The 22,213-nt window shown below is 41.5% G+C and overlaps 1 long non-coding RNA gene across 1 annotated transcript in view; it reads right to left on the bottom strand.

Annotated features, from left to right (window-relative positions):
- Positions 1–6,902: 6,902 nt before the first annotated feature.
- Positions 6,903–22,213, bottom strand: part of LOC121000060 — a 34,654-nt gene continuing 19,343 nt past the window's right edge. Inside the window, exon 4 of the long non-coding RNA XR_005778741.1 lies at positions 6,903–7,237. This is a non-coding gene — a long non-coding RNA (uncharacterized LOC121000060). The remainder of the gene's footprint in view (positions 7,238–22,213) is intronic.

Below are 22,213 nucleotides of genomic sequence, written 5' to 3'. Positions count from 1 at the left end.
CGCCGGCTCCACGTCAAACACTGCCAGATTCCCCTAAGGATGTGAGTTGGAAATAGGGTGAAAATAAGTCTAATAATAATAATGATAATAATGACTGTGTGTGAATAAGTTGCAATTGTTTAATACGCCCATCACTCACAAAGTCGGTCACCTTGCTGTTAAATTGTGAATACTGAAGTAGGGCAAACCCCTGCTGTTTTAGACCCTAACTTAGAGCGGTGTCACAGGGAGGGATGAGTAATGTTTGCAGGTAATAGTGGGAAATATTAAATAGCAGAAAAAGAGGAATGTCAGGTTTTCTCTCTAATCAAGCAACCACTCAGATATTTTTAGCCGAGGCTGCAAAAGTTTTCTCTACTCAAAGACTGCCTATTAACATACTAGATATAAATCAGGCATTCAAAGAGATAAACAAGACATATAAACGCTATATCCGCTCCCTATGGGAAGTCACTAGTCTTGAATCATATCTGCAACAAAGAATTGTACAGGGAGTGCAGAATTATTAGGCAAGTTGTATTTTTGAGGATTAATTTTATTATTGAACAACAACCATGTTCTCAATGAACCCAAAAAACTCATTAATATCAAAGCTGAATATTTTTGGAAGTAGTTTTTAGTTTGTTTTTAGTTTTAGCTATTTTAGGGGGATATCTGTGTGTGCAGGTGACTATTACTGTGCATAATTATTAGGCAACTTAACAAAAAACAAATATATACCCATTTCAATTATTTATTTTTACCAGTGAAACCAATATAACATCTCAACATTCACAAATATACATTTCTGACATTCAAAAACAAAACAAAAACAAAACAGTGACCAATATAGCCACCTTTCTTTGCAAGGACACTCAAAAGCCTGCCATCCATGGATTCTGTCAGTGTTTTGATCTGTTCACCATCAACATTGCGTGCAGCAGCAACCACAGCCTCCCAGACACTGTTCAGAGAGGTGTACTGTTTTCCCTCCTTGTAAATCTCACATTTGATGATGGACCACAGGTTCTCAATGGGGTTCAGATCAGGTGAACAAGGAGGCCATGTCATTAGATTTTCTTCTTTTATACCCTTTCTTGCCAGCCACGATGTGGAGTACTTGGACGCGTGTGATGGAGCATTGTCCTGCATGAAAATCATGTTTTTCTTGAAGGATGCAGACTTCTTCCTGTACCACTGCTTGAAGAAGGTGTCTTCCAGGAACTGGCAGTAGGACTGGGAGTTGAGCTTGACTCCATCCTCAACCCGAAAAGGCCCCACAAGCTCATCTTTGATGATACCAGCCCAAACCAGTACTCCACCTCCACCTTGCTGGCGTCTGAGTCGGACTGGAGCTCTCTGCCCTTTACCAATCCAGCCACGAGCCCATCCATCTGGCCCATCAAGACTCACTCTCATTTCATCAGTCCATAAAACCTTAGAAAAATCAGTCTTGAGATATTTCTTGGCCCAGTCTTGACGTTTCAGCTTGTGTATCTTGTTCAGTGGTGGTCGTCTTTCAGCCTTTCTTACCTTGGCCATGTCTCTGAGTATTGCACACCTTGTGCTTTTGGGCACTCCAGTGATGTTGCAGCTCTGAAATATGGCCAAACTGGTGGCAAGTGGCATCTTGGTAGCTGCACGCTTGACTTTTCTCAGTTCATGGGCAGTTATTTTGCGCCTTGGTTTTTCCACACGCTTCTTGCGACCCTGTTGACTATTTTAAATGAAACGCTTGATTGTTCGATGATCACGCTTCAGAAGCTTTGCAATTTTAAGAGTGCTGCATCCCTCTGCAAGATATCTCACTATTTTTGACTTTTCTGAGCCTGTCAAGTCCTTCTTTTGACCCATTTTGCCAAAGGAAAGGAAGTTGCCTAATAATTATGCACACCTAATATAGGGTGTTGATGTCATTAGACCACACCCCTTCTCATTACAGAGATGCACATCACCTAATATGCTTAATTGGTAGTAGGCTTTCGAGCCTATACAGCTTGGAGTAAGACAACATGCATAAAGAGGATGATGTGGTCAAAATACTCATTTGCCTAATAATTCTGCACTCCCTGTATACCATGGGATGAGAATTAATATGACACCAAATTCACATCAGGATGATGTAGAATTTATCAAAGGTTGGGAACAATTACTCACAGAAAACTTGCTACGGATGCATCCTAGACTATGAGAAAAAACTTCTAACAAAAATCTCCAGTAAATTAGAAAAAGAAATACAGGATATCCAAGAGTTTCGTACTCAACCTGACTTCACTAACCTTGAATCAAAACTGCAAAAAATATCGATAAGCAGAAATTAAACAGAGAAAACATAGAAAATTCAACAGAGATAAGAAGGATTTTGATTCAGGATAAATTTATCTCAAAAGAACAATAGGTAGATCCCCAAATAACACAAACAAAAACTGGAGACAATATACAGACATTTCAGAGTCAGAAACATCTGAAGCGGAAGGAGGTACACTGTATCCAAAAGCAGGAGTAAAACATAAAGCGAAAAATAAAACCACCTATTCACAGAGGAAAAATCCTCCAACACCCAGCCAAACAACATGCTTACAAAATAAAATGCTTCAAAATACTGGGGCTGTACAGCAGCTTTTGTTATCGTCATCTTCTGCATATCTAGGACCAACAGGACAGACTATCTCTCAAATTTCAAACACGATACCACCTCCCTCTTTTTTAGTACCAGCAGTACAGTTAAGAGACAGGGACAAATGGGGATAAAGTCAGAAAACATAACTGGTGATGAAACAGATAAAAAAATGCAAATTATCAACCATTCTAAATTAATATTACAACCGATACATGAAACACTAATAAGAAAAGGATTGTCCTTTGCATCAGCTCCAATATTCGATTGCTTTATGTGGGTGAAAGGTATAAATCTGTTAGCAATACACAAAGAATATAAAAATAAAGAGAGAGACTGTGGAGAAATACAGAAACGAGAAATAGCAGCTCTAGAAACTCTCGAGCAGCTATAAAGGAAAGGAAGGGGTGTACCCCCCCCCCCCCCATTCAGCACCATTACTCCAAAGTCAAAATTTACCCCACCCTTCAGTAGATATGCAAATATACAGACGTTTGTAGATATAGTGACAAAAGACCTACAAAAAAGAAAAACAAGAAGTAATAATGTAAACAACAACCTAACAGAGGGTGAGAGGAAGGCAATGAAAGAACTAACAGAGAACGACCAACTAATAATTAAACCCTCAGTCAAAGGAGGAAATGTAGTGCTAATGGCTAAAGATGACTATGTAGAAATGGTAATGACACTTCTTAATGATGATAGCATGTGCAAACTCCTAAGTGAGAATCTAACTGAAAAATATACCGATACCTTGGAATTGAAAACCATTCTTAAAAATGCAGTTGATAGTAATTTAATTACTAAAGAGGAATTCAAAGTCCTCTTCAACCCACGACCTACTATAGGTACTTTTTATGCTATACCAAAGGTCTGCAAAAAGATAGAACCAATTTCAAGAAGACGAATAGTTTCAGGGAATCAAAACCTATGTGAGGGAATAAGTGAATATGTAGACCAGATTATTTCCCTATTTCTGAAGTCTCTTCCGTCTTATTTAAGATACACTAAAGACACTGTTGTCAGGCTCCAGAAGATACAGGTCAATAAAAATACCCTAATAGCAAGCCTTGATGTAGAGGCACTTTATACTATTATACAACATGAATTTGGTATATCTGCTGTGGAATCCTTTCTTAAAACAAAGGGTATACAAAATCAAGAGCACAATGTTTTTGTTCCATCACTTTTACGTTTTTTGCTGACACATAACTATTTTGTATTTAATGGAAAATATTATTTACAGACTAAGGGAACAGCCATGGGGATGATTTGTGCACCGAGTTTTGCGAATTTGTTTTTAGGGTGGTGGGAAGATCAAATTGTATTCACTGAGAAACATCAAAAATACACAAATCACATTTTATTTTGCGGACATTATATAGATGATATTTTAATTTTTTGGGATAACACTGATTCACTGTTTTCGAATTTGTCGAAAACCTAAATGATAACACAGTAGGCTTATCATTTACAGCTGAGATTCAGCCAAAAAGTATGTTTCCTGTATCTAAATATAATCATGGAGCCTAACTGCAGTGTCCAAACCTCTGTATATAGAAAACCTACTTCTACTAATAATTTCCTGGATTGGAAAAGTTTCCATCAATTTCCCCTCAAAAAGGGAATACCGGTGGGCCAGTATTTACAAGCCAGACAATGTGTTCCACTATGGAGGCCTTTGAGCAGGAGAGTGGCCTCCTGTATAAAAGATTTCTAGATAGAGGATACCCTAAAAGATGTTTAAACCGGGACTATAATAAGGCCAAAAATATGGATAGAAATCAACACTTGGCAAATCAAAAAGGTGACACTGACAATAAGATTATATGGTGTATTGGCACCTTTGATATACAGTGTGAGAAAGCACGAAAGATACTACAGCGCCATTGGCATATCTTACAAGCAGATAATGATTTAAATGAAATATAGATTGGATAGATTGTGGTTGGATCTCAGCTGAGTTCCTGGTGCTTCCATTGCTCATTTGAAGTTAAGTTTTTCCTTTCCCTTTTGTATTTTGTTTGGGTTCTGTGTGTTGCATTTCCCTATTGTTTGTATTAGGCCTGAAGGAGACCCCTGTTCGTCCTTCCTTTTGGAGGAACAGGTAGTCTCGTCCCTGCCATTAGTACCAGAGTCCTATAGGGCTTGATAGGACTCTAGGTATTCCTGCGTATGAACTCACCTACCTTTGGGGTCTGTTTATACTGGTAGTCAGTCAGGATTTTGGTTAGGGTTTTCACTAAGAGGTGTCCATTTTCCTTCCCTAGTTCTCAGGCCTGATTCCCTGTTCCCCCTTCCCTCCTATGCTCGGTGTGGTGTTTCCCTCCCACACCGAAGCAGGACAGTCTGCTTGCCGAAAGCTGTAGCAAGCTGCATACACAGTGTATCCTGGTAATGAAGTCATTTGGCCTCCCTTTTTGTAACAGGAAAATTCCCCTATTTTGCTTTGATAGTGAGCACATATGAACTGGCATGATGTACTGTCACACATCGCGCTGCTGGGCTATGTAGAAGGAGTGGTACCAGCTGGGAATCAGTTGTGTACTCCTCCTACACAGCAGCAGCACAATGTGTGACAGTACATTGTGCTGTTGGGGAGCACTGGCTGCTTAGGTGGATGGTGAAGTGGGGAGTGGACGGTTCCCTGCTTCACCATTAAAATCAGCTGTCTCTGCGTTCTATGGACATAGCTGAGAGAGACACATAGCTCAGCCGAGCAGCATTCAACAGAGTGCTAATACACAGTGGGGACAAGTCAAGGATAAGGAGGGAGGCGGAGAAGGCAGTGAAGGGGCATCAATGGAGGCAGGGAAAGGCTGTCCAGGGCTGTGAACAGAGGAGAGGGGTGTGCACATACACAGAGGAAGCCCCTACCTGACTCTGCCCCTCAATAATGACATGTCGACAGGCAGTGCAGGAGGGGGGGGGGGGGGGGGGGGGGGGGCGATGGTAATATGTGACCCGTCGTTGTGATGTCAGGAAGACAACAAACTAGGTCACATGACTGATTTGTAAAGAGAGCAAATGCAACAGAATAGGTAATAGGTAATACAACCATATGTTATTAGGGCCAGGGCATGTTTAATGGAACATAAAAGTTTAATTTTAGTCCTGCAGATCTTCCACACAGCAATGCTTATGTCTTTCAGTACTGTGGAGAAAAACTGCCAGACAGGTGGATCTCGAACAGAAAGAGCTTGGCTTAGGTGTAGCACCAGTTCCCAAGCTGACCATAATAGAAGCAGATATGGCCGTACCATATTTTTGGGGGATTCTGGCCGTACACTGCCTCTGCACTTTATTGCTGCAATCGCCCTCCTCCTTCTTTGTTCCTTCCTCCTCAGCACCCCGATCCAGGTTCTATCCAACAAGCAATCATCTTCATCCTCAACCTCCATGCCACTTTCATCAGACTGTGATATGTCATTATGGGCTCCTTTGCCCCCCCCCTTCCGATTCTCTGCTCTGTAGATGCCCCAAATGCCACTGTAACTACCACTGCCCATACTGCCACCACTGTGGCTACAGGTGCCACTACTACCACCAATACAGCTATGTATGTGGTCCCCTGCCTAAATGTCCTCCTCATGGCAGTCCAAACGGTTACTGTTCTTACACAAATCAGCAGGAAGACTATCTGAGTTTATTCCACAGCATATGGGGATTTGTTGCCACTTCTTCAAAAAAAAGAAGGCGCCTCACTAGCAGGCGGCACTGAAGACAGAGAGGACAAAACTAAAAGGCTTCTCTGGGGTTGTAAGGAGGAGGAGGAGCAGGAGGAATGCTGTGACCTTTAGCTCCAAGGCACAGTGTCAGTGTGGTATCCACATTATCCTGCTGTGATTGAGAGGAGGAGTGAGCCATCCATGCCACTATGTCATTCTCTTTCTCCTCAATAATAATGTGACGCCTATCGGAAGCCAGGGAAAACTGTGGCCTACTACTACTACTACATTTTGTTATGAGGCCTATCAATAAAAATCGCAAAATCTATTCACAACCCCTTGAGAGGAATCCTAGGGATCTTCATTCACACTAGCAAATCTTATTACAATCAGTTTGAAACAAGTGAATCATAATAATAATAATAATTCACCACTTGGTCTCTTTTACACTTGTGCTATTGACTTCCGTTATTTTGCTCTGTTACTGGAGCAAATCAACGAAATTAACAGAAGACAAAAAAGTCCTGCATGTGAACAAGCCCCAAATGTTTTTTTTTTTTTATTCTTTCAGGAAGAAAGAATACCTAAGAAATACTGTAAAAAGATATCATCTAAAAAAAAAACTGCAGTATGTAACATTAAGATTTAATGTAGTTTTTAAATGTGTGTCTGGATATGATATTCACCTAATACGTCAATTGACAGCTGATACCATCTTCAAACAGCCATAAAGTACAAAGGTCACTCTGCAGGGGTTAGAACCAAACCGGATACGTAAACGCATGTTAGTACAATGGTCTGCAGACCTTATGTTTGTGGTTGATGAGTCAGTCTACAGGAAACTTTTACCGTTTACCCATTTTCTCATGTTGCCGTTACACGTACTGGCTTAACATTCATCCTAATGTTTGCTGCTGACAAATGAAATTCACACCATTTATCATCTGACAAAATGAGCGGTGTACTCTCTAGTCTAGGAAAAGACAAAAGCAGAAATAGGTAGTTAGAAACAAATGGTAATTGTAAAGGAACAGGAAATATAACGTAATTTTTCACAACTTCCTCAAACATTCTTCTAGACAAGGAACCTGCTTATTTAACATGTTCACACCTAGGATTCACTATTACGACACCTTCACGTGGCAGATTTTGTGTGACTGAAAATCGGCTCCATTCATCTGTATGAGGTCTGCAAATATCTATGTGCTTCCAGCCAAAACAACCCCATTCAGATAGAGCTGATTTTGGTCGCAAACAATTTCTGCAACCAAATCTGCTGTGTGTGAAGGCACTCTGCGGCAGCAACCAATCTAACAGCGTATTGCAATGATACCTTTAGTGCTTAGGAATTATAGTATTATACAGCTTATCATATTGCCATACAATATAAATGTTAAAAGGGTTGTCCCACATAAATATTCTACACTTTTCAAACCAGCACGTGGATCTGAATACTTTTGTAATTGCATGTAATTAAAAATTTAGCATAGCCACTGAGTTATTTAATAAAATGTATCTATATGGCGCCACCTGCTGTTTGTTTTTTCTCTTATTTCTTTGTCCTGCTCACTGAGAAGGTCGCACGTGCTCAGTTTCATCCTTCCACTGCTTCCTGAGCTTTGATAGGGAGAGCATGGACACACCCCCTTAGCTGAAGCAGAAAATACACACTCCTTGAGCTCCCAGCTTGATATAAATATAGCAGATTAATGAATGGGGAGGGTACAGGGCTGGTTCTAGCTTTGTTAAAAAGAGGTTGGCATGTTCTGTATGATGTCTTATTTTTACAATAATCATGAGATAACCCCTTTAATCATACCCATAGCTATATTCAAAAGCAGGAAGAAGTAGCAGCACTTACGGGTCAATGGAACACTTCCAATAGATCATTACGTGGCAGTGCTTGCGGTGTTAGGCTCTGGCCCACGAGCTCCAGAAAACAAATAATAGAAAAAATACCACAGCTCTCTTTGTCTTTCCAAAATCAGTGAAGGAGGTTTATTCACCAAGTGAGCAATGCTACGTTTTGACTTCAAAATAGCTATATTCACAAACTCCTTTTACAGACATGGATATGCGGTGGGGCCGGAGTACAGTGACCACACCGGCCCCGCCATTTGCCCCTCCTCCCTCCCCCTCCAGCTGATACAGACTGCGATATAAAATGGCAGCATTCGCCCCATAAGACGCAGGGGTCATAAGTGATTAGTCTTAGTCTTAGTCTTAGTCTTTGCCCTAAAACGCTGGGATTTTTTAATGCGAATTTTAAAGTGCATGTTTGTAAGTATGTACTAATAAACTTTTTAAAAACAGTCACCGGAGCTTCACTATGGTAGGAGCCACTTGTATCCACAGAAACTTTTAGGAAAAAGAAATTGGGAATATTAGCAGACTTATCTGGTGTGTACTGGAAACAAGTCCATGGTTGAACCCTGTTTGGTTGTGTATGAACGTGGATCTTCGCCGCGAAAAATCTAACCAGCCGCGGAGGATATCGCATACACGCTTTTTGTTGGTGGAGTGCCGTGTAAGTACAACCTGGGCACTGCAGGGCAAAACAACCGTACGGATTTACACTATTTTAGTTTTTTTAGTTGCAGGATATCCACAAATAGGACATTTGCAGCCCTTGGTTTTTTTCTAAAAGGAGAAGGAGAAAAGAAAAAAACTGTTTGTATACCGTCTGTTTATGACACGTGCGGTCCGAACCCTATATGTATACAAATGCTGTTTGTTTGCATGCAGATTGCCTGATCACTCTGCCGCAAGTGTGAAAGTAGCCTAAGGCCCCTTTCACGCGAGCGAGTATTCCGCGCGGATGCGATGCGGGAGGTGAACGCATTGCACCCGCACTGAATACCGACCCATTAATTTCTATGGGGCTGTTCACATGAGCGGTGATTTTCACGCATCACTTGTGCGTTGCGTGAAAATCGCAGCATGCTCCTCTTTGTGCGTTTTTCACGTAACGCAGGCCCCATAGAAATGAATGGGGTTGCGTGAAAATCGCAAGCAAGTGCAGATGCGGTGCGATTTTCACGCACGGTTGCTAGGAGACGATCGGGATGGAGACCCAATCATTATTATTTTCCCTTATAACATGGTTATAAGGGAAAATAATAGCATTCTGAATACAGAACGCATAGTAAAACATCGCTGGAGGGGTTAAAAAAATAAATAAAATAATTTAACTCATCTTAGTCCACTTGATCGCGGCCCGGCATCTCCTTCTGGCTTCATCTGATCTCTGTGCAGCAACAGGATCTTTGGTGACGTCATTCCGGTCATCACATGATCTTTTACCATGGTGATGGATCATGTGATGACCGGAATTACGTCACCAAAGGTCCTGTTGCTGCACAGAGATCAGATGAAGCCAGAAGGAGATGCCGGCTACGCAATCAAGTGGACTAAGGTGAGTTAAATTTTTTTTTTTTTTTTTTTAACCCCTCCAGCGATGTTTTACTATGCGTTCTGTATTCAGAATGCTATTATTTTCCCTTATAACCATGTTATAAGGGAAAATAATACTATCTACAGAACACCGATCCCAAGCCCGAACTTCTGTGAAGAAGTTCGGGTTTGGGTACCAAACACGCGCAATTTTTCTCACGCGAGTGCAAAACGCATTACAATGTTTTGCACTCGTGCGGAAAAATCGCGGGTGTTCCCGTAACGCACCCGCACATTTTCCCGCAACGCCCGTTTGAAAGGGGCCTAAGTACCGCTGAAAGTTTGAAGCTTGGAGAACCCCATTAAGTCTGAAGTTTGAACATGTGAGTATAGAAACAATTGGGGTCATTTATCAAACTGGTGTAAAGTAGAACTGTCATAGTTGCCCATAACAACCAATTAGATTCCACCTTTCATTTTCCAAAAGAGCTGTTCATAATGAAAGGTGGAATCTGATTGGTTGCTACACCAGTTTGATAAATGACTCCAAATATTTTTTTCAATGCTCTGTAAGGGCACTATTAGACCAAACGCTCGTTTCCGATAATTTCATCTCATCAGTATGAAAGACGCAGGATTATTGACAGCATGTCTCCTGTGTAATCAGGATGTGCTGCTGATAACAGAACTGAACCAGGGAGGAACTGCTGCAGTGGCGACCATTGCTGTGTAACAGGCAGGTGCAAATGATCGTCCATGGACATGTTTATCATCCACCAGCGCTCGTCGAGCCCGAATATCAGGCAGTGTGATACGGATGGAATGCAAGGTTATGGCTCATACAGATGTCCTTGGATTTAAAGTACAATTTTGTGAGGAAGTAAATGTTCAGGAAGCATCACTTACTTACTGAGTGAAGAAAGAAACACATTTGGTACAGTTGAGTAAACTTTTTGTAAAATGTTATTTTGTAAGGACTGATACCATCCTCTTTTCTATACAGTTAAAAATAAGGATGTTAGGTAATTGTGCTTGTGGAAATTACATTATTTATTAAAAAGGAGAAGCTTCATATACTCAAAGGCAGCCAGCATGCAGTCCTTAAAGGGATACTTTAACCCTTTCATGACCAAAGGTCATTGGTGTCCCAGTGTCCAGGTCAAAATTTACAAATCTGACATGCGTCACTTTATGTGGTAATAGCTTTGGAACACTTTTATTTATCCAAGCCATTCTGTTTTCTCGAGACACATTGTACTTCATGATAGTCATAAATTTGAGTCAATATAGTTCACCTTTATTTATGAAAAAAATATATAATTGACCAAAAATTTTCTATTTCTCTGCTTCTAAAACAGAAAGTGACACTTCATAAAATATTTATTACTTAACATTCCCCATATGTATACTTTATGTTGGCATCATTTTGGAAATGTCATTTTATTTTTTTAGGACGTTACAAAGCTTAGAAGTTTAGAAGCAATTCTTAAAATGTTTACGAAAATTTCCAAAACCCACTTTTTAAGGACCAGTTCATGTCTGAAGTCACTTTGTGAGGCTTACATAGTGGAAACCCCCCATAAATGATCCCATTGTAGAAACTACATCCCTCAAGTTACTCAAAACAGATTTTACAAACTTTGCTAACCCTTTATGTGTTCCACAAGAATTAAAGGAAAATGGAGATGAAATTTCAAAATTTCACTTTTTTGGCAGATTTTAAATTTTTTTCCATTTTGTTCTTTAACACATTGAGGGTTAACAGCCAAACAAAACTCAATATTTATTACCCTGATTCTGCGGTTTACAGAAACACCCCACATGGTCGTAAACTGATGTAAGGGCGCACGGCAGGGAGCAGAACAGGGGCGTAGCTAGAAATGCATGGGCCCCATAGCAAAAAAATTTATGGCCCCCCCCCCCCGTGCCATCCACAGATCCCCCCCTAAACAGTGCCATCCACAGATCCCCCTCCCCGACGCTCACAGCAGTATATTTATAAACGAATCAGTAACTACTTTAACTTTAATCATTGCTCATTGCTGAGCTCTTTACTTGGATTATTTTGATATCTTACTCTGTCTTAGCTCCGGTAATAGCAGGCAGTGTGGGGGGACGGCGCTCACTCACTGACGTCACGCGCCTGTGCCGCCTAGTGGGAGGAGCAGGCGCGTGACGTCAGTGAGTGAGCGCCGCCCCCCGCACTGCCTGCTATTACCGGAGCTAAGACAGAGTAAGATATCCAAATAATCCAAGTAAAGAGCTCAGCAATGAGCAATGATTAAAGTTAAAGTAGTTACTGATTAGTTTATAAATATACTGCTGTGAGCGGCATGGCCCTGTATATTCTAACCCCCAGGCAAGCGTCCCTGTCACCATGGGAACGCCTGGGGGTTAGAATATACCATCGGATTTGAGTTTTTACGATCTCACTGAGCTCGTGGAAACTCAGATCCGATGGTATATTCTAACCCCCAGGCAAGCGTCCCCGTCACCATGGGAACGCCTGGGGGTTAGAATATACCATCGGATCTTCTTAGTCTCAGTGGCCTGGCTGGAGCCTCCGCAGCCACTGTGTCTGCCCGGCCCTGCGTGCGCCCTGCTCCAGTCCTGACTCCTCCCCAGCCAGGCCCGAGCCGCGGGCCACCCGCGTCCCGCCCACTACACTAGTCTAGTGTAGTGGGCGGGCGGTCTGCGGCTCGGGCCTGGCTGCCTGTGTGTGGTGTGTGTGTAAATAAAAAAAAATCAACAGAGGGCGGCCCGGACGGGCCCCCAGTGGCGTAGGGCCCCATAGCCACTGCTATGGTTGCTATGGCGATCCCTACGCCACTGGAGCAGAAGGAAAGGACTACCGCATGGTTTTTGGAAGGCAGATTTGCTGGACTGGTTTTAGATGCCATGTCCCATTTAAAGGGAATCTGTCGCTAGCATATTAGCAAAAAAATTTTTTAATTAATCCATGTATAATAAAGTACCTTATTTACATATGTCTTGTTCTTTTTATTCTGTGTCTTGTCATTTCTTCAAAAAAACGCTTTTTATGATATTCAAATGAAGCTGTAAGGAGCCCAGAGGGGCGTTATTCTTTGTCCACGGTGCCCAGGAACGCCCCTCTGAAGTGCCGTGCCCGCCTAAATTTGAAAACTAAGAACTCCTCCAAGATCGCCTAAATCGCCTCCCAGAGGCGAGGCTAAGTGCTCCCCCCCCCAGCGCCGCGCTCTGCAGCAAAAACCCCCGATCCTCCTCTCGCCTGCATCCGAAATCCCGCGCAGGCGCAGTGTCGGCGATTTATGTGGGGGGGGGGGGTGTTTCACATGTTTTAGCACATTATTTCAACCCTCAACCATATATAATATAAAAAGATGTGGGAGCTATTTATATCATATATGTTTGAGGGTTTTATTTGTGTGTGTGTGTGTGGGGGGGGGGTGTATAGGATCATATGGCCATATATTATATTGATATGTAACTAGTGTAGGACAATATATATATACGTTGGTGTATAGTGGTAGTTATTAAAAACATTTTTTCCATCTCTACCTATACAGACTCAAATCCTTTGGTTGACGTCAAGACAGGGGACAGCCCCTTCAGCTTCCAGCTGGCTGAGGAAACAGCGAACACGTCACTGGGATCGGCGCATGCCCAGTGACGTTGTTGAAGCTGTTGCCCTTAGTTGTCTTATCATCGCGCAGGCGCAGGCAATCGCCGGCACTGCGCCTGCACGGGATTTCGGATGCAGGCGAGAGGAGGATCGGGGGTGTTTGCCGCAGAGCGCGGCGCTGGGGGGAGGGGGGAGCACTTAGCCTCGCCTCTGGGAGGCGATTTAGGCGATCTTGGAGGAGTTCTTAGTTTTCAAATTTAGGCGGGCACGGCACTTCAGAGGGGCGTTCCTGGGCACCGTGGACAAAGAATAACGCCCCTCTGGGCTCCTTACAGCTTCATTTCAATATCATAAAAAGCATTTTTTTTAAGAAATGACAAGACACAGAATAAAAAGAACAAGACATATGGAAATAAGGTACTTTATTACACATGGATTCATAAAATTTTTTGCTAATATGCTAGTGACATTTAAAGTCCCCCTGATGCACCCTTACAGTAGAAACTACCAAAAAGTGACCCTATTTTGGAAACTAGGGGATAAGGTGCCAGTTTTATTGGTACTATTTTGGGGTACATATGATTTTTAATTGCTCTATATTAAGTTTTTTGTGAGGCAAGGTAACCAAAAAATGGCTGATTTGGCACCATTTTGTTATTTTAATTTTTTACAAGATTCACCTGACAGGGTAGATCATGTGCTATTTTTATAGAGCAGGTTGTTACAGACGCAATGATATCAAATATGTCTACTTTCTTTGTTTGTTTCAGTTTTACATAATAAATAATTTTTTAAAAATAAATTATGTTTTTGTGTGTCCATTTTCCGAACGCCATATTTTTTTATTTTTCTGCTGATCGTCTTGTGCAGGGGCTCGTTTTTTGCAGAAAGCGTTGAGGTTTTTATTGGTACCATTTTTGAGTACAATAGGATTTTTTGATCATTCATTATTATACACTTTATGGGGTTTTGGAACAGTTTTTATTTATTTATTTTTACAGCGTTCATCTGAGGGGTTAGGTCATGTGACAGTTTTATAGAGCAGATCGTTACGGACGTGGAAATACCTAATATGTATAATTTTTCTTATTTACTTTTTACACAATAATAGCATTTCTGAAACCAAAAAATTATGTTTTAGTGTCTCCATAGTCTGAGAGCCATTGTTTTTTTTCTTTTTTAGACGATTGTCTTAAATAGGGTATAATTTTTTGCGAAGTGAGGTGACGGTACTATTTTGGGGGGCATACGCCTTTTTGATCGCTTGGTGTTGCACTTTTTGTGATTTAAGGTGACAAAAATGACATTTTTGGCACTGTTTTTATATATATATTTTTTTTCGGTGTTCATCTGAGGGGTTAGGTCATGTGATATTTTTATCGAGCATGTTGTTACGGACGTGGCGATACCTAATATGTACACTTTTTTTTATTTTATTTCACTTTAACACAATAATAGCATATTTGAAATAAAAAAATGATGTTTTAGTGTCTCCTTGTTCTGAGAGCTATAGTTTTTTTATTTTTTGAGTGATTTTCTTAGGTAGGGTCTAATTTTTTGTGGGATGAGGTGACAGTTTTATTGGTACGATTTTGTTTGACATACGCCTTTTTGATCACTTGCTGTTGCACTTTGTGTGATGTAAGGTGACAAAAATAGCTTTTTTTGACATAGTTTTTATTTTTATTTTTTATGGTGTTTATCGGACGGGGTCAATCATGTGATATATTTATAGAGACGGTCGTTACGGACGCGGTGATACCTAATATGTGTAGTTTTGTTTCATTTTTTATAGGAAAAGGCAAATATTATTTTATATTTACATTTTAAAAAAATATATTTCACTTTTATTATTAAAAAAAAAAATTTTTTATCAAGTCTCACTTGGATCTTGAATATCCAGTGGGGCTGATGGCTGTATTATACTTTGGTTAGATCAGCACCTCCCAACAATATGAAATAAAGTACAGATGCAAGGTACCACGGCTGCAGTCGAAAAGTAAACACTATATGCCACAGCAACCTGCTCCATGTGCAAAAACACATGTAAACACTGGAAACATAGATAAATCTGGATTGCTGTTATACTTACTATAGAAATATTAAAAACTCTTTGCGCACAAATTGTGTTGGGCCCATCTACCACCAACAAGGTGGCTTCCAACAGACAAGACCTACACTCAGGGCAATCTAAAATCTAGCTAAAATCTTCATCACTACCCTGCCCTCAAGTCCAGTGACGTAACTAGAGGTCTTTGGGCCCCAGGGCAAGTTTTGGATTAGGACTCCCCACCCCAATTAACCTGCAACCCCATTACCCCGGCCCCTTCCCCGCCACTCGCTTTATATATATATAATTTGGCCCCCACCCAGACTATATATATTTCACTTGGCCCCCACTCAGACTGTATATATTTCATATGGCCCCCCACTAAGACTATATATATTTCACTTGGCACCCACCCATATTGTATATATTTCATTTGGCCCCCACCGAGACTATATATATTTCACTTGGCCCCCACCCAGACTATATATATTTCATTTGGCCCTCACCCAGACTATATATATTTCATTTGGCCCCCACCCAGACTGTATATATTTCATTTGGCTCCCACTCACTCAGACTGTATATATTTCATTTTGACCCCTGTATATAGTTGGATGATTGGATGCCCCTCCCCCCTCTCACTCTATATAGATTATATTTTTTTGTGGCCCCCTCTTATATGGCTGGTGTGGACCCCCCTTTCTAAATTCAGTTCATAGGGCCACTGCCAGTTGCCCCCAGTATGGCAAAGCCTCTGCCAGGCTGCCACCCTCTCTGTATAGATTTTCTTTTCTTTTTGTGCCCCCCGGCCCTTTCTAAATTCAATTGATAGTGCCGGCTGCCCCCAGTATGGTGCGCAGTGTGTGCATACTTAAAAAAATAAAATAAATACCTCTGCGCTGCTCTGTTCCGCGTTCGGTCGGTCGTCCCTTCTCACTGGCAGCATCATCACGTCTTCCCGCGAGACCCATGACCTCCAGCGCCGGGTCTCGCTGACATTGAGCAGAAAATGTGTATGTATGAGGATGTGCGCAGCCGCACTAGCCACTTACTTTCTAAATAGACAAAGCAAAGCGGAGGGAGACGAGACTGGGCTGGGACTGACTTCCCCCCCGCCCCCCCTCTGTGCCCGGTCGCACCCTCTGCGACCGCGATCGCTACGCCCCTGCTCAAGTCTATCCTGTGTCTAACCTCAACCACTTTAACTGTGCACTGCCTTGATCTAAAAAAACAGCTTTCATGCCTAAGTTACTGTTCAGACTGCACTTGCAGTTTTCCCGTGTGTTTGGTGTGTTTTCTATACCCTGAGTTCTCGATGCTTGCACCAGAGTTCCTGACCCCAGTGAGTCAGCTGCCAACTACACTGGGTTTATCCCAGGAGATATCGTTCTGGTTGCTAACCCGCAGCAAGGTCCAGAATGCTGTAGAGGGGTTAATGGGGGAATACAGAGGAAGGACCAGAATAATGCCTTTAGACCGCATGCACACAACCCTATTTTTAGTCTGTGTCTAAGCCGCATTATTTGTGGATCGCACAAGGAACCATTCATTTTTATGGGTCCACAAAAGAACTCACAACACACAAATTATAGAACTTGTTCTATTTTTGTCTGTTTTGCAGATAAGAATAGGCTTTTTTTTACAGTGGATCCAATGAAAATTGCGGGATGCACACGGACCGCTTTCATATTTTGCGGATATGCAATTTACAAACTGGTTCGTTGGCACAGTGGGTGAACACTTGCTGATCCCTAATACTTGTTCACTCACTCTGAATTCTCTGCAAAATCTGTCTTGGGAGACGAGATGTCAGCTAATAGAGAGATCAGATTACACACTGACCATAGAAGAGGAGAGAGGGGAGGAGCTGCCCACTGAGACAGATGCAGAAACACCTACAGACATGCTGCTGCAGCTAACAGTGAGTTTATCCATCTCACCCATCACAGCCATGATGCTTCTCAGTGAGTAAGAAAAGAAGCAGAGACAGATATGCTACTGCAGCTAATAGTGAGTTTATCTATCTGACCCAAAGTGCTTAGTTCACGTCAATACTGTTTACTACTGCAGTATAATACATCAAATATATATTTCAACAGCTCATTAAAGAGAGAGGCTGTTTTATCAACAGGAAGTTTTTGCCTTGCTGGGTTATTTGTTGAATATGTGATAGGTTATTCATATTGTAATCACCAAAAAAAAAACTTTAAAGGAGTTTAAGAAAATGAAAATATGTAAATATTACATTATTATATATATTCCCAAATACCCATTCATTAGTTCTAATAAAAAAAATTGTCTGGGGATCAATCATCAGGGGAAAAAAATGGCTGCCGTTCTATTAGTACACACCAAACTTGCCCTAATCACACAGAAGGACAAGTTACTTTGCAACACTGAGGTAAAGAGCTGCCTCATCCTCCTCTCCTACTTGTCAGGGATTATGATCCTTAATACAGCTGATAAGATCTTCAGCTGAATCTCTGTAGGAATAAAGTTCATGAGGAGACATGAAGTACAAAGAGGAGGATGGGGTGTAGTGATGAGCAGCAGCACTTGTATGCAGTTTCCATTACCACAGCCCCACATTACCACAGTCTGTCCTGTCCGTCCTCTCTGTACTTCATGTCTCCTCATGAACTCCATTCCCACAGAGATTCAGCTAAAGTTATCATCTGTATTCAGGATCATGATTCCTGACAAGTAGAGAGGAGGATGGGGGCAGTTCTTTAGCTCAGTGCTCTGAAGTAACTTGTCCTCCTGTGTGATTAGGACAGGTTATGTGTGTACTAATAGTATGAAGGCCCTTTTATTTCCCCTGGTGATTGCTCCCTACACAAAACGAGCCAATATAACTAATAGAAGGTATTTGGGAATATATTTCTAATAAACTAATATTTAAAAAGTTATTCCTATCTCAGACAATGGGGGCATATCGCTAGTATATGCCTCCATTGACTGATAGGTACAGGTCCCACCTCTGGGATCCTCACCTATCTCGTAAACTGAGTCGGCAAAGTGAGGGAGGGTGCACTGCGTATGCGCGGCCACCCTCCATGGCTATAGTGTCATCCATTGCCTAGAACTTTGCTGTAGTAGACCAATTGCATGAAGCTATAAAGCAAGAAATATTGCATGTATGTTTAAAGGGATTTCCCATAATAAGCACTTCTAAACTATCCACAGTATAGGTGATAAGTGTCTGCTCTGAGGTCCCAACTGTACGGACCCTCAGAAGAACAGGACTCTCATCCATCATTTAAATGGAGAGGTGGTCAGGCATGCATACTGCAGAAAGCCAAGCACTGTACTCAGCTATCTCATTTAGTTTCATAGAGTTTGGATGGAGCGTAGGTGCACATGTGGGATCACTGCTCCATTCAAATGGGGAGAGGACAAGGGACCCCATTCTTGTGCTCAGTAGGGGTCCCAGTGGCTGGACCCCCAGCTATCAATTATCACCTATAGGTGATGAAAATTGATTACAGCCCCTCAGTAAATGCAAGAGGTAAATTACACTGCACAAATAAAAATTGGTGGCAAGGTTATCTACTGAAGAATTGTTGCCTAAATAAAATTTCAGCCAAAGAGGTTAGCTTGCAGCAGAGTTTGGGTATATTCACACACAGCAGACATTTGTGCAAAAAATCTGCCACGTGTCAATATACCTTTTGTAGCTTTGCTTTGTCTTGTGTATAATTGCTTAGACTCAGGTCAGGGAATAATTTACCCAATGACATAGCTTATTTATTAGTACGTACAAATATATATTTACTATCGTGCATACCAATCTCAGTCAAACCACATTTGCTATCAGTCCCAGCTATTTCATGAACTGTCCAGCTAATCTCTTGTAGTATTGCCGGACAACATATGAATTAATGAATTATTACTGAATGTATATAGCCTTGGAGATTTATCAGTTTGTACTTCAAACATTACATGAAGACAAATAATTATGACTGGAACCACATTTATTTTATTGAGAAGAACATGTCATAAAAAGATACTGGTATGGAGAGCCTTCTACAGTGGTTCTGTGATAAAGGTCGGTGAAGACAAGCAGTTATACTTGTTCCACCAGTGTACAACTAATGTTACTGCAAGTGTTCCTGCATATATCACAGTGAATAGAACAGTCCTTACTACAAACTGTTAAGCTAGCCATGCACTTGCCATCTGAACCCACCGATTATGGCAGAACCACTCAGCCTTTTAATGTATATGGGGGCAGATGTAGAGAGAGATAAAGAGTGGGCAGTTGGAATTCAAGTTCCTTCAAGTGTCCAATCATTTAATTTTCAAAGAGAAAAGTCTGCCCTGGCACCAACTTCCTCCCCTGTTCCCTTTTACAATACATGGATGATCAGCCGCGTAAAGCAGGCATATGTAAGAGAGGTCGGGAGAGATAGTTGTTACGAATATTTGAACTAGAGCTATCTAATGTTTATGGCCAGCCTAAAGGTATAACCCCCTGCTGTGATCAATGACTGCAAACTTGTGTGGCCATTGGTTGCTAGTTTTGGGCACGAATATTCGAATCGCTAATTTTAATCGCGAATATCGCCACTTTGAGAATTCGCGAAGATTTAGAATATAGTGCTATATATTCATATTCGGGAATATTCTAGATTTTTTTTCCATCTGAACCCATGATCCCTCCCTGCTTCTTGCTTGTGGGCCAATGAGAAGGCTGCAATGTCTTTGTCAGAGCTTAGCAACATCCCTCTCAACCAATAGGAAAGTTTCCTAACCCTTACTATATAAGAACCTCCCCAGCAGCCATTTTCTGCAGTTTTTTGCAGTTCTGAGAGAGACAGCAGTGTCATTACATTAGATAGTTATTTAGTTAGTTACTTAGCTTATACAGTCCTGATCAAAAGTTTAAGACCACTTGAAAAATGGCAAAAAATAATATTTTGCATGGCTGGATCTTAACAAGTTTCCAAGTAGAGCTTTAACGTGCAACAAGAAGAAATGGGAGTGAGACAAAACATTTTTTGAGCAGTTTTTCAGCTGATCAAAAGTATAAGACCACACCTCCAAAAAAAAAATAAACCCCCCTAAAACAGAAATCCAACTTCCAAACATGAACTCAGTAATGAGTAGCTGTTATTGTTTATCACTTCAAAAATTCGTTTCGGCATGCTTGATGCAAGCGTTTCCATGAGGTGAGTGGAAACATTTCTCCAAGTGGTGAAGACGGCCGCACAAAGGCCATCTACTGTCTGGAACTGTTGTCCATTTTTGTAAACTTCCCTTGCCATCCATCCCCAAAGGTTCTCAATTGGATTTAGATCAGGGGAACACGCAGGATGGGCCAAAAGCGTTATGTTATTCTCCTGGAAGAAGTCCCTTGTCCTGCGGGCATTGTGTACTGTAGCGTTGTGTTGTTGAAAAACCCAGTCGTTACCACACAGACAAGGGCCCTCAGTCATGAGGAATGCTCTCTGCAACATAGCCAGCGGCCGTTTGATGCCTCTGCACTTCCTGAAGCTCCATTGTTCCACTGAAGGAAAAAGCACCCCAGACCATTATGGCGCCCCCTCCACTGTGGCGCGTAGAAAACATCTCAGGTGGGATCTGCTTGTCATGCCAGTAACGTTGGAAACCATCAGGACCATCAAGGTTACATTTTTTCTCATCAGAGAATAAAACTTTCTTCCACCTTTGAATGTCCCATGTTTGGTGCTCTCTTGCAAAGTCCAAAGGAGCAGTTCTGTGGCTTTCAAGGAGACGAGGTCTTTGAAGACGTTTTTTGTTTTTGAAGCCCTTCAGTCTCAGATGCCATCTGATGGTTATGGGGCTGCAGTCAGCACCAGTAAGGGCCTTAATTTGGGTCGAGGATCGTCCAGTGTCTTGACGGACAGCCAATTGGATCCTCCGGCTCAGTGCTGATGAAATTTTTTTGGGTCTTCCACTTGACTTTTTTGTTCCATAACCCTCAGGATCATTTAAGAATTTAAGAAATTCCAAATGATTGTATTGCTGTGTCCCACCTCAGCAGCGATGGCGCGCTGTGAGAGACCCTGCTTATGCCGTTCAACAACCCGACCACGTTCAAAAAGGGAGAGTTTTTTTGCCTTTGCCATCACAACGTGTGACTACCTGACAGAAAATGACAATGAATCCACATTTTTGCACAGATTTGGCCTTTTAAAGGCATGTGGTCCCAAAATTTGGATCAGCGGAAAAACAGCCTGTTTCAGTGGAATCGTTATTTTCAATTAATTGAATGCTCAAAAAATGTTTTGTCTCACTCCCATTTCTTCTTGTTGCATGTTGAAGCTATACTTGGAACCTTGTTAAGATCCAGCCATGCTAAATATGATTTTTTGCCATTTTTCAACTGGTCTTAAACTTTTGATCAGGACTGTATATATAATACAGATAGTTAGTGAGAGATAGTCAGTGTAGGTTAGATAGTGATATAGTGTAGCTGATAGGTTCTGCTGTCCATACATACATGCTACAGACATAGTGCTGTGATGTCACAACAATACATAATGCACCAATCAGTAATATGTAGTCAGACCTGCTAAAATGTGAAGTTGCACGTATTGTGGCAAAATATGTGCATTATTAATTTTCGCAATCGCGAATATATTGGAGCATATAAAGCTATTGTAATGTTCTGACATGCCAACCATTTTCTCCAGTCTCAGGAAACTTCTAGCAGCTTGAAAAAGGTAGCAAAAGTGACCCACGCCTGTATTGCGTGTGCAATATGCGCATGTTACATTGGCGATTTTCGCAATCAAGGAAATAATTGCGAATTCTCGAATTTATGACGCATATTCGCCCAAATATTCGCAAATTCGAATATTGCCGCTGCCGCTCATCATTATTGGTTGCCGCGAATGGGCCTGATTTGGCGGCATGCGGTCAATACAATAAGCTTG

This window comes from Bufo bufo, chromosome 4 (assembly GCF_905171765.1).
Source record: "Bufo bufo chromosome 4, aBufBuf1.1, whole genome shotgun sequence".
Lineage (NCBI taxonomy): Eukaryota > Metazoa > Chordata > Amphibia > Anura > Bufonidae > Bufo > Bufo bufo.
The sequence above is the reverse complement of the archived record's forward strand: the minus strand, read 5'-3'. Positions and strand labels throughout refer to the sequence as shown.